The sequence below is a fragment of the Podarcis muralis genome, chromosome 2 (assembly GCF_964188315.1).
Source record: "Podarcis muralis chromosome 2, rPodMur119.hap1.1, whole genome shotgun sequence".
Lineage (NCBI taxonomy): Eukaryota > Metazoa > Chordata > Lepidosauria > Squamata > Lacertidae > Podarcis > Podarcis muralis.
Window position 1 is genome coordinate 28,580,651 of NC_135656.1, and position 12,747 is coordinate 28,593,397.

General features: G+C 46.0%; 1 protein-coding gene across 1 annotated transcript in view; it reads left to right on the forward strand.

The window, feature by feature from the left end:
- The window catches only part of BAHCC1 (BAH domain and coiled-coil containing 1), a 160,237-nt gene that overhangs the window by 30,987 nt on the left and 116,503 nt on the right, over positions 1-12,747 (forward strand). The window contains exons 2-3 of the mRNA XM_077924065.1: positions 2,155-2,309; positions 9,599-9,791. The gene's annotated coding sequence lies outside the window, so the exon portion shown is untranslated. The remainder of the gene's footprint in view (positions 1-2,154; positions 2,310-9,598; positions 9,792-12,747) is intronic.

Sequence of the window (12,747 nt, forward strand, 5' to 3'; positions counted from 1 at the left end):
CCTGGAGAGCTCAATGGAGACAGTAGTGGACCTGGTGGACTAGTGGCGATAACACAGTTCCCTATATTCCTAGATATTCAAGCCAGTGTATGCCAGTCCATGACCTGAGGCAAATAGCTTCACTGTGGCGCTGTGGGTTAAACCACAGAGCCTAGGACTTGCCGATCAGAAGGTCGGTGGTTCGAATCCCTGCGACGGGGTGAGCTCCTGTAGCTCGGTCCCTGCTCCTGCCAACCTAGCAGTTTGAAAGCACGTCAAAGTGCAAGTAGATAAATAGGTACCGCTCCGGCGGGAAGGTAAGCGGTGTTTCCGTGCGCTGCTCTGGTTCGCCAGAAGCGGCTTAGTCATGCCGGCCACATCACCCAGAAGCTGTACACCGGCTCCCTCGGCCAATAAAGCGAGATGAGAGCCGCAACCACAGAGTCAGTCACGACTGGACCTAATGGTCAGGGGTCCCTTTACCTTTACCTTCTAACAGAGAGGCACCCTTAGGCTCTCGGTGACTGTGATTTTTCCCAGAGTTCAGACAAAGTCTTTTTCTACTCTAGAGGTTGCATCAGTTGCTTTTAATTTCAGCCTGGACTTAAGGAAGCTGAAAGGTAAACATAACCAACAACAGTTCTCCAAGAAGCTGAGGGTCACATTTGTGCTCCTCACTAGCACTTCCACTACCTAAAGACTCAGAGAAATTAAGAGAGGAGCTCCCAACTCTCCTCGTCTCACTAAGGAGGACCACACCACGCTTAAACAGCCATTGTTTAAATCCCATGAAAATCCCTCATGTTCATTGCACCCTTATCCTGCTCGGCTTTTTCTAAATAAGTGTGAGCTTTCCGCCCAGGAGAGGGCCAGACTCTGTTTGTGGGATTCGATGCCTGCTGTGCATTGTTCATTGCAAGGCACTGCTGATGTGCCTATGCAACACCATGTGGTTCAGAGCAAATCTACAGACGTTTCCCATCAATGGCTTCCTTTCCTGATTCAGCTTTTTGTACACCTGCAATTTAGGGCACCACACACTACACTTAATGCAGGACGTTCAGAAATTTGACTTTAAAAAAAAACAAAAACCCCAAAAAAGCACTGTGATGCGCTTTTGTAATGAGGGACAGTTTGCAAGCTTTGCTCCAAGGGACACTGAATTAAAAACAGCCCTTTGGTACCTCTGGACGGGCTATTTCTATAATCATAGAGCTGCAACAAACTGCCTTTGCCATAGGCTTTTATTTGAGATTCTGATAACAGGCTGTGGTTTTGAGGAACTAGAGCTCTCGCTAGACAAGGCTCGGTCTTGTCGAATTATTGACTTTGTAGTGTATATCATTCCCCATTGTAGCAAGGTAATGGCAGCTCTCGCTAACACACTAGGAATATGTTAAGGAACTGCACAGTGCAGCGACGGCAAGTTTCTGTTTTATCTTGTTAGACTTACCCGACGTCACGTTGGTATTCAACCCAGCTAATGCCGTGCCGTTAAAAAAAGAGAGAGAGAGAGAGGGAGTCTTACATTAATGACTTTTGTCACAAAAGTCATTAACATAATAGGACTTCCACATCAAAATTGAATATTAATGCTACACCAGGCTGAGGTAGTAAGAGGGATAATTGCTCTAATACATTTTCCAGTCGGATTTTCGCATCGTGGTAGCAATTGCATTAGCAAACCCGATTATTAACACATCTGATACAATGGCAGTGGCTAATAGGAGTTAAGTTGGTTCTTTTTCTTCTCCCCACTCAGGGCCACAGCCCTTGTTCCAAAGCAAAAAATCACAGGCGCTGCCAAAATCTATGCACAAGTGTCAGCAGGAAACGTTTAATCAGGATGGTGAGCACAGAGATAGACCAGGAGTTTGGGATAAATTTGCGAGAAGCTCAAATTACTCCTCCCCACTTTGTTACTAGGGGCAAATTGCTCCAGCCTCCTACTTTCCATCTGCGAAATGGGGGTGAGGGCCTCCCTGCTTAGATATTGTGAGGAGGATCCTCATACTGTCACAAACAATGCTGAAAGGGCTGGTGATGATCACACGGAAATGAAAAATGTATGATTTTTTTAAAAAATGCAAATGCAAATGTTGCAGTCAGGCTGATTGTGCAGGAGTGAAACCATTGTGACTGCTAACTCTATGAATATTTCCCCTAATATTTTAGGACCCCTGTGCAAGACACATAAACATGGAAGCAAGCCCTTTTGATGTTCTCATGCAGCATGCTTTGAAGTAAATGCACTGCTTAAGGAAGCAATCCTGCGATCAACTGGGCAGGCAACTGAGAGGCTGTGGGATGGCTGCAGACCCTCTCTCCAGGTGAGAGCAAGATCAAGGGCAGAATGGGAGGCCCATGGGCAGAAGTCTCCCTATTGTGGCACCTGAAAGCCCCACTGAAGTCACTCTGTAACTGAAGATGCTCCAAGGCGGAGTTTCTCAGCCTGTGGGTCCCTAGATGTTGTTGGACTACAACTCCCATCATTCCTAGCCAGCATGACCAGTGGTCAGGGATGATGGGAGTTGTAGTCCAACAACATCTGGGGACCTACAGGTTGAGAACCGCTGCTCCAAGGGGGAGCATGTCCAGAAACAGGGTGTGCTCCTGGGGCATGTTGGGGTGGGGTGGATGAGGGTGTTGGATATGCCAGACCAGAAGAGCCGCTGCCCCCTCATTACCATAAAAAGAGTGCATCGTAGAATTGTAGAGTCGGAAGGGACCCTGAGGATCATCTAGTCCAACCCCCAACCCCGCAATGCAGGGATAGTCAGCTGTCCCATACGGGGATCAAACCTGCAACCTTGGCATTATCACCACCATGCTCTAAGCAGCTGAACTAAAAGCAAACTAACTGGACAACATTTTCCCTACTGTTTGTGTCAGTGGCAGAATGTGTGTTCAAAATCTGCCTGCACACCTTCAGTCCTGGCTTGCTCAAGCTAACAGGGTTTAGGCAGTGGCATTTTTACTGCCACCTAAGTCTGTTAGGGCGTATAGCCTTTCTTCAGGATCGCAGCCAATTTTATAGCACACTCCTAGGCTTGCTTACCCAGAAGTAAGTCCTGCAGCACATCAAGGGCATTTCAATCTTTCTTATCATTTCTCCTCAAAATACCCTTTGAAGTAGGTCTTTATTTTTCCTAGTTTTACAGATGGGGGAACTGAAGCAGTGGGAGTGTGGCTTGCCTAAAGCCTCCAAGCGGAAGTTCTGTCTGCTTGCAGTGCTCTGGTTTTTGCAGAATTCCAGTATTCTGATGAGGCTGGATACTGAAGGAGACCCAGACTGGAATGAGATGGATGTGGGAAGACTAGGTTCAGCATTGGACAGTGATGGTGATGGAGTGCTTTGCAGGGCGTAGTAACCTTGCCTCTAACAATTACTCTTCCGTGAATTCTAATGTACGTCTGGAATCAAATTCCTTGCCAGATAGCAAATTTCCAGTGATGTGAATGTGTGTGGGGGTGGTGGGAATAATATATGCAGCCAAAAGATCAAAAGTTTGCAGAAGATCTGGTACGCAGGATGAGACCCTACCTGTCCACAGACTGTCTCACCAAAGTGGTGCATACCTTGGTTTTCTCCCGCTTGGACTAATATAATGTGCCCTACGTGGGGCTACCTTCCAAGGTGACTTGGAAACTACAGCTAATCCAAAATGTGACAGCTAGACTGATGACCAGGAGTGGCTGCTGGGACCATATAACACCAGGCCTAAAGTATCTTCACTGGCTCCCAGTACGTTTCCGAGCACAATTCAAAGTGTTGGTGATGATCTTTAAAGCCCTAAACAGCCACCTCCCAGTATACCTGAAGGAGCGTCTCCAGCTCCATCGCTTAGGTCCAGCTCTGAGGGCCTTCTGCTGGTTCCTTCACTGAGAGAAGTGAAGTTACAGGGAACCAGGCAGAGGACCTTCTTGGTAGTGGCGTCGTCCCTGTGGAATGTCCTTCAGATGTCAAGGAGATAAAGAACTACACAACTTTTAGAAGACATCTGAAGGCAGCCCTGTATCAGGAGGTTTTTAATGCTTGATATTTTTAGATATGCTGTAAGCCGCCCAGAGTGCCTGGGGAAATCCAGCCAGATGGGTGGGGTATAAATATTATTATTATTATTATTATTATTATTATTATTATTATTATTAAGCTTCTATCAAAAATTGGGGTGGGTTTGTATAAGGTCTGTGTGCCAAAATACCATTGCTTAAACTCCTTGGGTGTTCATCCTTCTCAGCCTAAAAACCATACATGCAGGATGGGTTTCTATACAGTTTGATGACAGAGTTTCAGCCTGCTATACCTGCAGGCTTAGCTCAGTGAAAAAACAAGGGTTTCACCTTAATGCACAAACAGGTTTATACCTACTTATCATTGCCTAGAGATCAGCTCAGTTGTTACCACAGGGCTGTGTGCTTTTGCTAACACACACACATAAATCAAATACAACCACAAAATGCAAATTCTATAACCGGAATGCACCATGCAAATTGGGCACATTTAATTGTGTAAACTTAGTGCGAAGCATGCGTGTGTTCTACTTCCGCAATTCAGATTCTGAAATAATGGTGGGAGGGGAAGGGCCTGGCCATGTTCTGCAGCTTTAGTGGCCATTGCTGGTGCCACCATGAAGGCACACCATCGCTTCCTCTTCCTCTGAATCCTTGAGAGGGTTTTCCCCCAGCCTTGCTTGGGCATCCTTTTCACAACTGCACACACCTTTTCCCATCTGCCCGGCTTCTGTTGCCTGCCAGCAGTTCTCAATTTCTTTCCTTAAACTTAGTTCCAAGACACCTTTCTAAGAAAGGCTCACTTAGTTACATGTTGTTGTTTACAAATATTGAAATATTGAAACAAAAAAATACTGTTAATAAAGTCAAATTGTCAGGAAGGAAGGAAGGAAGGAAGGAAGGAAGGAAGGAAGGAAGGAAGGAAGGAATTTACTTTTCCAACTTGCTATGGGTGGAATAAAGGTATTTGATTATTTGGTTGGTTGCTAAGTTTATACCCTGACCTTCAACAGATTCCCAGACCCAGCAGGATGCCTAATGAAAAGTTAAAATTTACAGTAAAGCAAATGAAAACACAAAACATTAAAAGAAGAACAAGACACCACAGGATAAATGAACAGTCAGCAGAATTACAAACAAATGAGCAGCACAAAAGCAATGTAGAAAGGATTAAAAAGCCTCTGGAAGGGAGGGGGGTAAAAGGTATTTCCCTTGAACCAAAATGGTATCAAGGTAAGTGACTGGCAAGATCCCCAGGGAGGGTGTTCCACAGTTGAGTGTCACCACCAAGTACACCCTTTCTGTTGCAGCCACCTGGTGCACCTAGAATGTCAACAGGAATCAAAAAAAAGACAGCCACTTGAGTTCCTAGATTACCGGTAAATGTTACAGCAGAGGAGAGGGAACCTGTAACCTGCCAGATGTTGTTAGACTTCAACTCCCATCAGCTCCAGCAAGCATGGACAATTGTCATGCTGATGGGAGTTGTAGTTGAGCAAGATCTGGAGGACCACTGGTTCCGCTCCCCTAGTACAGGAAGGTTTTCTTGGCTGGTGTGGTTGGTCTCCCTGAAGTTCTCTTTTGGCCGGAACTAGCTGATATGCCAACGGCTAGATTCACATCTACCATTTTTTAGGTTCCCCCATTCAAGACCCACATTGGGTAATTGGAAAGGAAATTATGTTCCAACCAAAGAAGAATGGTTGAATAAATTATGTGAATACTTGGAATTAGCAAAGTTGACTGATTTGATAAGACAAAAACCAAAAAATATAAACCAGAAACAATGGAAATGTCTAAATGATTATTTATGCAGACAAGGATTAAATGTAAGGTATTGGTTGTGTTTATAATAGATTTATGAAAGATTTAGAAAACGTATTGATTAGAATATTTGTGTGAGATTGTATGGGAAAGATACGGAATAACAGATACAATCTTGCTTAAAATGCATATAGGAAGTGCAGTGTAAGTGATGGAAGTCAATCAATGAAATTTTATTATTATTTTCATATTAAGATATTTGTAGAATAAATTTGGAAGAAATTCTTCCACCTTTTCTTCTTTTCTCTTTATTTTTTCTTCTTTTTTCTTTTCTTTTTTTCTCTTGTTCCTTTTTTCATGTATATATGCTTATTTGAAGTGTATATGTGTGTATCTATTTGCAGTGTTTTGCTTATATTTTGTAACAATTATGTTAAATAAAATTAAAATTAAGAAAAAGACCCACATTGGGCTTCCATGCTGCTGACACTGTCACAGCTATAGCCAGCTAGTTCCTTCCACCCTCATCATTCCAAAACTAGTACAGAGAGAATACCTCAGGTGGGCAGGAGCGAGGGGACCTGATTCTTGCTGGATTTGTGCATGGTGGCTTTTAAGCACCTGCATTTCATCCAGGGGTCAGAAAGGCATGATTACACCAGGAGCAGCATAGTAGAAATGGAAGCACAGAGTATGGAAAAGATCTCAGGCCCTCTGCAATGACTTCCGTCCTTTCAGGCTTATGGGACAGAGATCCTATTTCAATTATCTGGTAATTTCAAACAGAAGCCTAAAATACACCCTAAACTCCAATCCACGCCCTCAGTCAGTTTAAAAGTAGAAGTTTCCCAGCAGCCCTAGTTCCTTGCATTCTTGTGGTTGTTGGCACTTATTTATTTTTTTAATGGAAAGGACAAGATGCATTTGCTCATGTTAAAGTATTTAAATTTATGCCCTTTACTAACAATGACCTTTGTCCAGCATGGAAACTGACCTTAAAAAATTAATCTACATGCCAGCTAAATTAGGGAAGCCATTTAAAACCAATCACAGGGTAAACCATCTTTTAATCAAGTCTACATGTATTCCAGACACATGCGCGGCCCAAGATGACATCTGATTCCTAATATTGATTATTGATTAAAACTCTTAATTTTTGATTTTTAATTAAAAAGCAAGTTTCTAGCCATGTTTGTGAGAAAGACATACAGTGGTACCTCTGGTTACGTACTTAATTCTTTCTGGAGGTCCGTTCTTAACCTGAAACTGTTCTTAACTTGAAGCATCACTTTAGCTAATGGGGCCTCCTGCTGCCACCGCGCCGCAATTTCTGTTCTCATCCTGAAGCAAAGTTCTTAACCCCAGGTACTATTTCTGGGTTAGTGGAGTCTGTAACCTGAAGCATATGTAACCTGAAGCGTGTGTAACCCGAGGTACCACTGTACAAACATTCAGAGGTGCTTTCTGACTTGCAAAACAGTGGAGCTGCCCGTTCTCAGTCGGATCAGAAGTTAGGCTGGCAGTGATTGCCCCAGTGTCATCTCTGAGCTTTGCAGCCGAGGATTTGAACCCAGGTCTTGGTGCAAAGACAACACTTGAAACACTGCAGGCAGGATTCACCTAACCGGCCCTATCGGCAGAAGAACTGCACAAGGACTTCTGCTTGAGCAACAGGGCTTTCTCCCTCTTCTCCTCCTGCAGCTCCAAAATTGGTTTGGCAGTGGAGGAACCCTCAGAACAGCATACAGGGGGTGCAGATGGAATGATTAGAGGAACACAACGTTGAATTTTACCCTGCGTCTTTATAGAAGAAGACTAGAAACACAGAAAGCAAAAGAGCACTTTAAAACCAAATGCTATAAGTAATCTATAGAAGGTTTCAAAATTTTCCAGTTTCTATACCCCACCCATGCCACCCAACTACTTTTTGAGCCCTTGTAAAGTCCCTGCATCAACCTATCTTCTCAGGTGCTCTTCTGTAAAGCTAAAATAAAAATAGATAACCAGAGCATGGGCTTCATTCTGACTTAGAATGCCTGGATGTCCCTGATACCTGTGTGGCTCCAGGTGTCAGATCCATGCTCATTTCTTTACTCTGGTAAGCATTTCAAGATTAATTTAGGGCACATCTAGATTAAACAAGAAAACCAGGTGGGAAAACTGAAAGCTGCTTAAGTAACCTGCCCCCAGCCCAGCATCAATTTGGTGCAATTTAAACTGAATTAAGTGCAGGTGGTGCTGTGGGTTAAACCACAGAGCCTAGGGCTTGCCGATCAGAAAGTCGCCGGTTCGAATCCCCGCTCCGGTAGGAAGGTAAACGGCGTTTCCGTGCGCTGCTCTGGTTCGCCAGAAGCGGCTTAGTCATGCTGTACGCCGGCTCCCTCGGCCAGTAAAGCGAGATGAGCGCCGCAACCCCAGAGTCGGCCACGACTGGACCTGATGGTCAGGGGTCCCTTTACCTTTCTCTTTAAGCCTGGTAAGAGTGTGTGAACCATCCCGAATCTAAAAGCAGCCTACAGCTACGGACCTAACTACCCAGAGGCATAGAAAAGCTTGCAAGTCTTCAGAAACTCAGAAAAACTTTTTTAAAAGGGGAAAAAAGGGGTGGAGGAGAGGAAACAAAGCAGATGTCCTTCATGATGAAGAACATCAGAAAGGTATTTGAAATCACCCCTTGCCCTAAGCTAACAGGGCACCTTTCCAAAGAAAGGCAGGCAAAAAGGGTACATTGACCTTCTCCATATGAAGGTAGGCATGAGTAGGACATTACACAGGCACGTCACCTTCCTTGCCCCAGATGACTAACCTTGCACCCAACCTGAATGCAATTAGATACCCACATACTTCTCCATGTGGATACGATGCTCAAGACTTCAGCTCACAGACAAGGTGCTCTGGGGCATTTATCTTTAACAGCGGTGGAGTCCTCTGCCATGGGCTGAGGACAGCCTCTCCAGGCCTCAGCTACAGAATCAGTCTGAAACTTCCTGCTTTGCCCCCATAGGAGGTCTATGAGGTCCTCTGGCATTGCAGAAGGGAAGGAAAGGCAGATAACGTCACCAAGAGACATTTCACTGGGGCAAATGCATGTAAATATATACAGTGGTATCTCGGATTACAGACACTTCAGGTTACAGACTCTGCTAACCCAGAAATAGTACCTGGGGTTAAGAACTTTGCTTCAGGATGAGAACAGAAATTGTGCGGTGGTGGCAGTGGGAGGCCCCATTAACTAAAGTGGTACCTCAGGTTAAGAACAGTTTCAGGTTAATAACGGACCTCTAGAACGAATTAAGTTCTTAACCCAAGGTACCACTTTAGTTAATGGGGCCTCCCACTGCCACCACCGCACAATTTCTGTTCTCATCCTGAAGCAATATATATACAGTGGTACCTCGGGTTACATACGCTTCAGGTTACAGACTCCGTTAACCCAGAAATATTGCTTCAGGTTAAGAACTTTGCTTCAGGATGAGAACAGAAATTGTGCTCCGGCGGTGCGGCAGCAGCAGCAGGAGGCCCCATTAGCTAAAGTGGTGCTTCAGGTAAAGAACAGTTTCAGGTTAAGTACAGACCTCCGGAACGAATTAAGTACTTAACCCGAGGTACCACTGTATGGGGAAAACTATATTCATAGCCTCTTATTAAATCTGGACTGTATGGCTTGAGATCTGTCAAGCCAAAAACATCCTCCTGCTGTGCATTTGGGGCCTGCCGAGTGCTAGGGAGCCTACCAGTTGTGCAGGCCTGGGCAGGCAAGAATGTCTCCTCTTCCAATGTGAGTGGCTTCAGTATGGGGAGAGTTCGTGGGAAATGAGCCCCATATCACCTCTTGTTTCAGAAATCGAGCCGGCATGAATTCCCTTCTGTGCGCGAAGGTCCAAGCTGTGCAACAGGGGTGCCATGAGCTCAGAATGCCAGCTTTTAACGTTGAGAGGTGAGCAACAAGAGAAGACGATAAACGCTTGGTCCCAGTGGGACAGGAAGTGATACCGCCAGGTCTTTTTCCAGTCCCTGCGGCGTCCGAGCAACAGGTAATGAGACATCCAAATCTGTATTCTTACTCACCCTTGCAACTCTGGTAGGGAAGAGGCAAGAGAGAGGGTGGAGAGGAAGGGATCTAACCATAGTTCTTCAAGGTAGGCATGGTGTGAAGGTAGGCAAGGGCAAAACAAGGTCAGGGAAACAAGGCACGTAGGAAGAGAAACAACGCACAACATGTCAGAACCAGACTTCAGCCTTGTCTTCCTAGACTAGAGGGTCATTTGCATAAACACTATTCCCTGGACTTATCTAGAGCAGTGGCGTCCAAACTTTTTTCCAAAGAGGGCCAGATTTGATGAAGTGAAGGGCCATGGGGACCAACCAAGGTTGTTGACCTTTTTTTAAGGATTGAAGTTGTTGAGTTTTTTTAGGGTTGGAGTTGTTGAGCGTCTTTTAGGATTGAAGGTGTTGAGGTTTTTTTAGGATGTTACCCCAGGAAATAAACTGCCACAGGGGCTAGATTAAACCGACCAGTGGGCCGGATTAGGCCCCCGAAACAGACTTTGGACACGCCTGATCTAGAGAATGTATGGAGGACTTGTTTGGTCCACCAGACCAGATACTGTTGGACTCCAAATCCCATCAGCCCCAGCCAGCATGGCCAATGATCAGGGATGATGGGAACTGTAGTCCAGCAACATCTGGAAGGCATTCCTCCAATGCAGTGTCTTCTGACTAGGTTATAATATACTATAAGAAGACTTAAGGAATGAGCATCATTGGACATGGACACAGCCACACAGTGATGATCCTCTAATATTATATTCCCCAGCAGCCAGCTGCCTTTGTGACTGCAGTACTGAATTTTATTTTATTTTATTTTATTTATAGCTTGCCTTTCTCCCAGCGCAGGACTCAAGATGGCTCATAGCATAAATTAAAACAGATACAGCAAAAGCCACACAATTCATATAACACATTACAAAACAATTAAATAAAGTAACTGATTTAAAAAGTGCTGAAAACATTTTAAAGCACGCACAAAATCCATTCGTTTGAGAGCAGTTTCACTGGAATGCTGCAGCACGGCTCAAAAACAAGTAGGCATGAACATTGGTTGGCTTTTATGGAACTTCATATTGACCCATTGATACCCACAAGTCCAGGTACCATTTTCATTACAAACTGGCGGATTTCAAACGTACCAGATGAAAATATTGCCCCTTATTACAGGCCTATGGTACTCCCTGCTACAAGACTGAACTCTTGTATGTGTGTGTGGAGGGGGCGCAGGGGAGGGAAAGGTGGAAAGCCGTGTCTTGAGGGAGTTTGTGACGAGGCCGGGCTGGCTCCTGTGCTGGCAGCTTCTGCAACTCTTCTGATGTCGATGACCTTCCAGGCATGAACAGACAAAAGAGGCTGAGGAAGGAGCCAGTTGGGAGCTCCCGGTGTGTCCCCCCCCCCGCCCCCTTCGAAGGAAAAAAGTGCAAAATCCACTAGATTCATCCAGCTCTTCCACCGGGCCATTGTTATGTCTGTGGCGCTGGGAGCAGCCGCGGAGTTTGTAAACTCATCTCCAGACAAGGACGGTGATATGGGAGGTGCCCGGGGGGGGGGGGAGGGAGAGAGCGGAGAGGAAGAAGAAGGGACGGCAGAAAAGAAACTTGAAAGTAAATGGCGAAGCTCTGGACAATATCCCTCCTCGCCTCCCTCCGGCTCTTGCAGGGTGTCTTCTGTAGCTGAAATTGCGAGTCTTGTGGGGGAGGGATTTAATTGAGAGGAGCCTGCTGCTGGGGCGGTGAATGGGAGCTTCTCTGGCTGTTGTGGAAGTACGTGTGGCAGATAGGCTGTGCAACACACGCACAGAAGGAGCCAGGGAACGCAAATCTCGGTTTCCTCTTCTGGTTTGGAACGCGGAGGTGCTGGGATTTCCTCTGCTCACTCCACCCCCCCCCTGCACGCGCGCACACACACTCCCCCGCGCTGCTTTTGCAGCTGCAACAGGGACGTTACTTTTGTCTTTAGTCCAACAGATCCTGCTTGGGGTCTTCCCCCCCCCCCCCGCCGCCTTCCTCGCTCCCTCCGCCTTCACTCCCCCTCTCCTATGTGTGTGTGTGTGTGTGTGTGTGTGTGTGTATGCATGTGTGTTGACGAGCTAGATAGCGCCTGTCTTCTAATAGAGGCGGAATGTAGCCGGCTCCAAAAGAAAACTTCTCATTTTGCGCATGAATATTTTCTTTATTTTTTTTCCTCTCTCTCTCTCCCAAAGTGTGGTACATTGAGAGAGTCCCTCCCCAACACACACACACACATATCCAAAAAAGCAGGGGTTCCCGATTGCATTTCTTGAGCCAGGGAGAAAATGCCACTTTGCACTAAAAAAAAAGTCAGGTAAATCTCCGAAGCCCAAGCCGCAGATTCAAAATAAAATACAGTGAGATAAAAAGGGGGCGGGTGAGAGGGAGTGGAGAGGATGTGCGTGAAGTAGGATTGGGGGCGATTTCGGAAACTCCGGCAAGCCCCTTGCTCTCCCTTAGCACATGCCTCAATTGTACAGGGATCGCGAGAGGGTAATGAATAAATGGTTCGGATCATATTTGCCTCCGGAGACTATAAACTGTGCTGCTCTCCTCCCCACCCCCCCCCACCCCGAGCGCGCTCCCTTCTCACACCCACCACCGCAACCAACAAGAAAATCCTGTCTCGCCCTCCCCGCCCCCCACTCCAAACCATGGAAAAAAAGGCCAGCGAGTAGCAGCAGCAGCAATGGCGTGGAAGAAGTGGGGGGAAAGAGATTAGATTTCGCTTCTCTCTCATCAATTTTCTGTTTAATGTCACTGGTCTCCATTGTGGGAGAGAGAGGCACGTCATCCGGCCATAAATTTGAGATTATAGAGCCTCCAGCTCCGTCTTGGTGCCCTAATTGAATGGATTTACTCCACACGGGCAAGTAGGAGGGGAGGGGGACCTCGGAGTGGGAGCAGAAGACTCGCGACTAAATGCCAA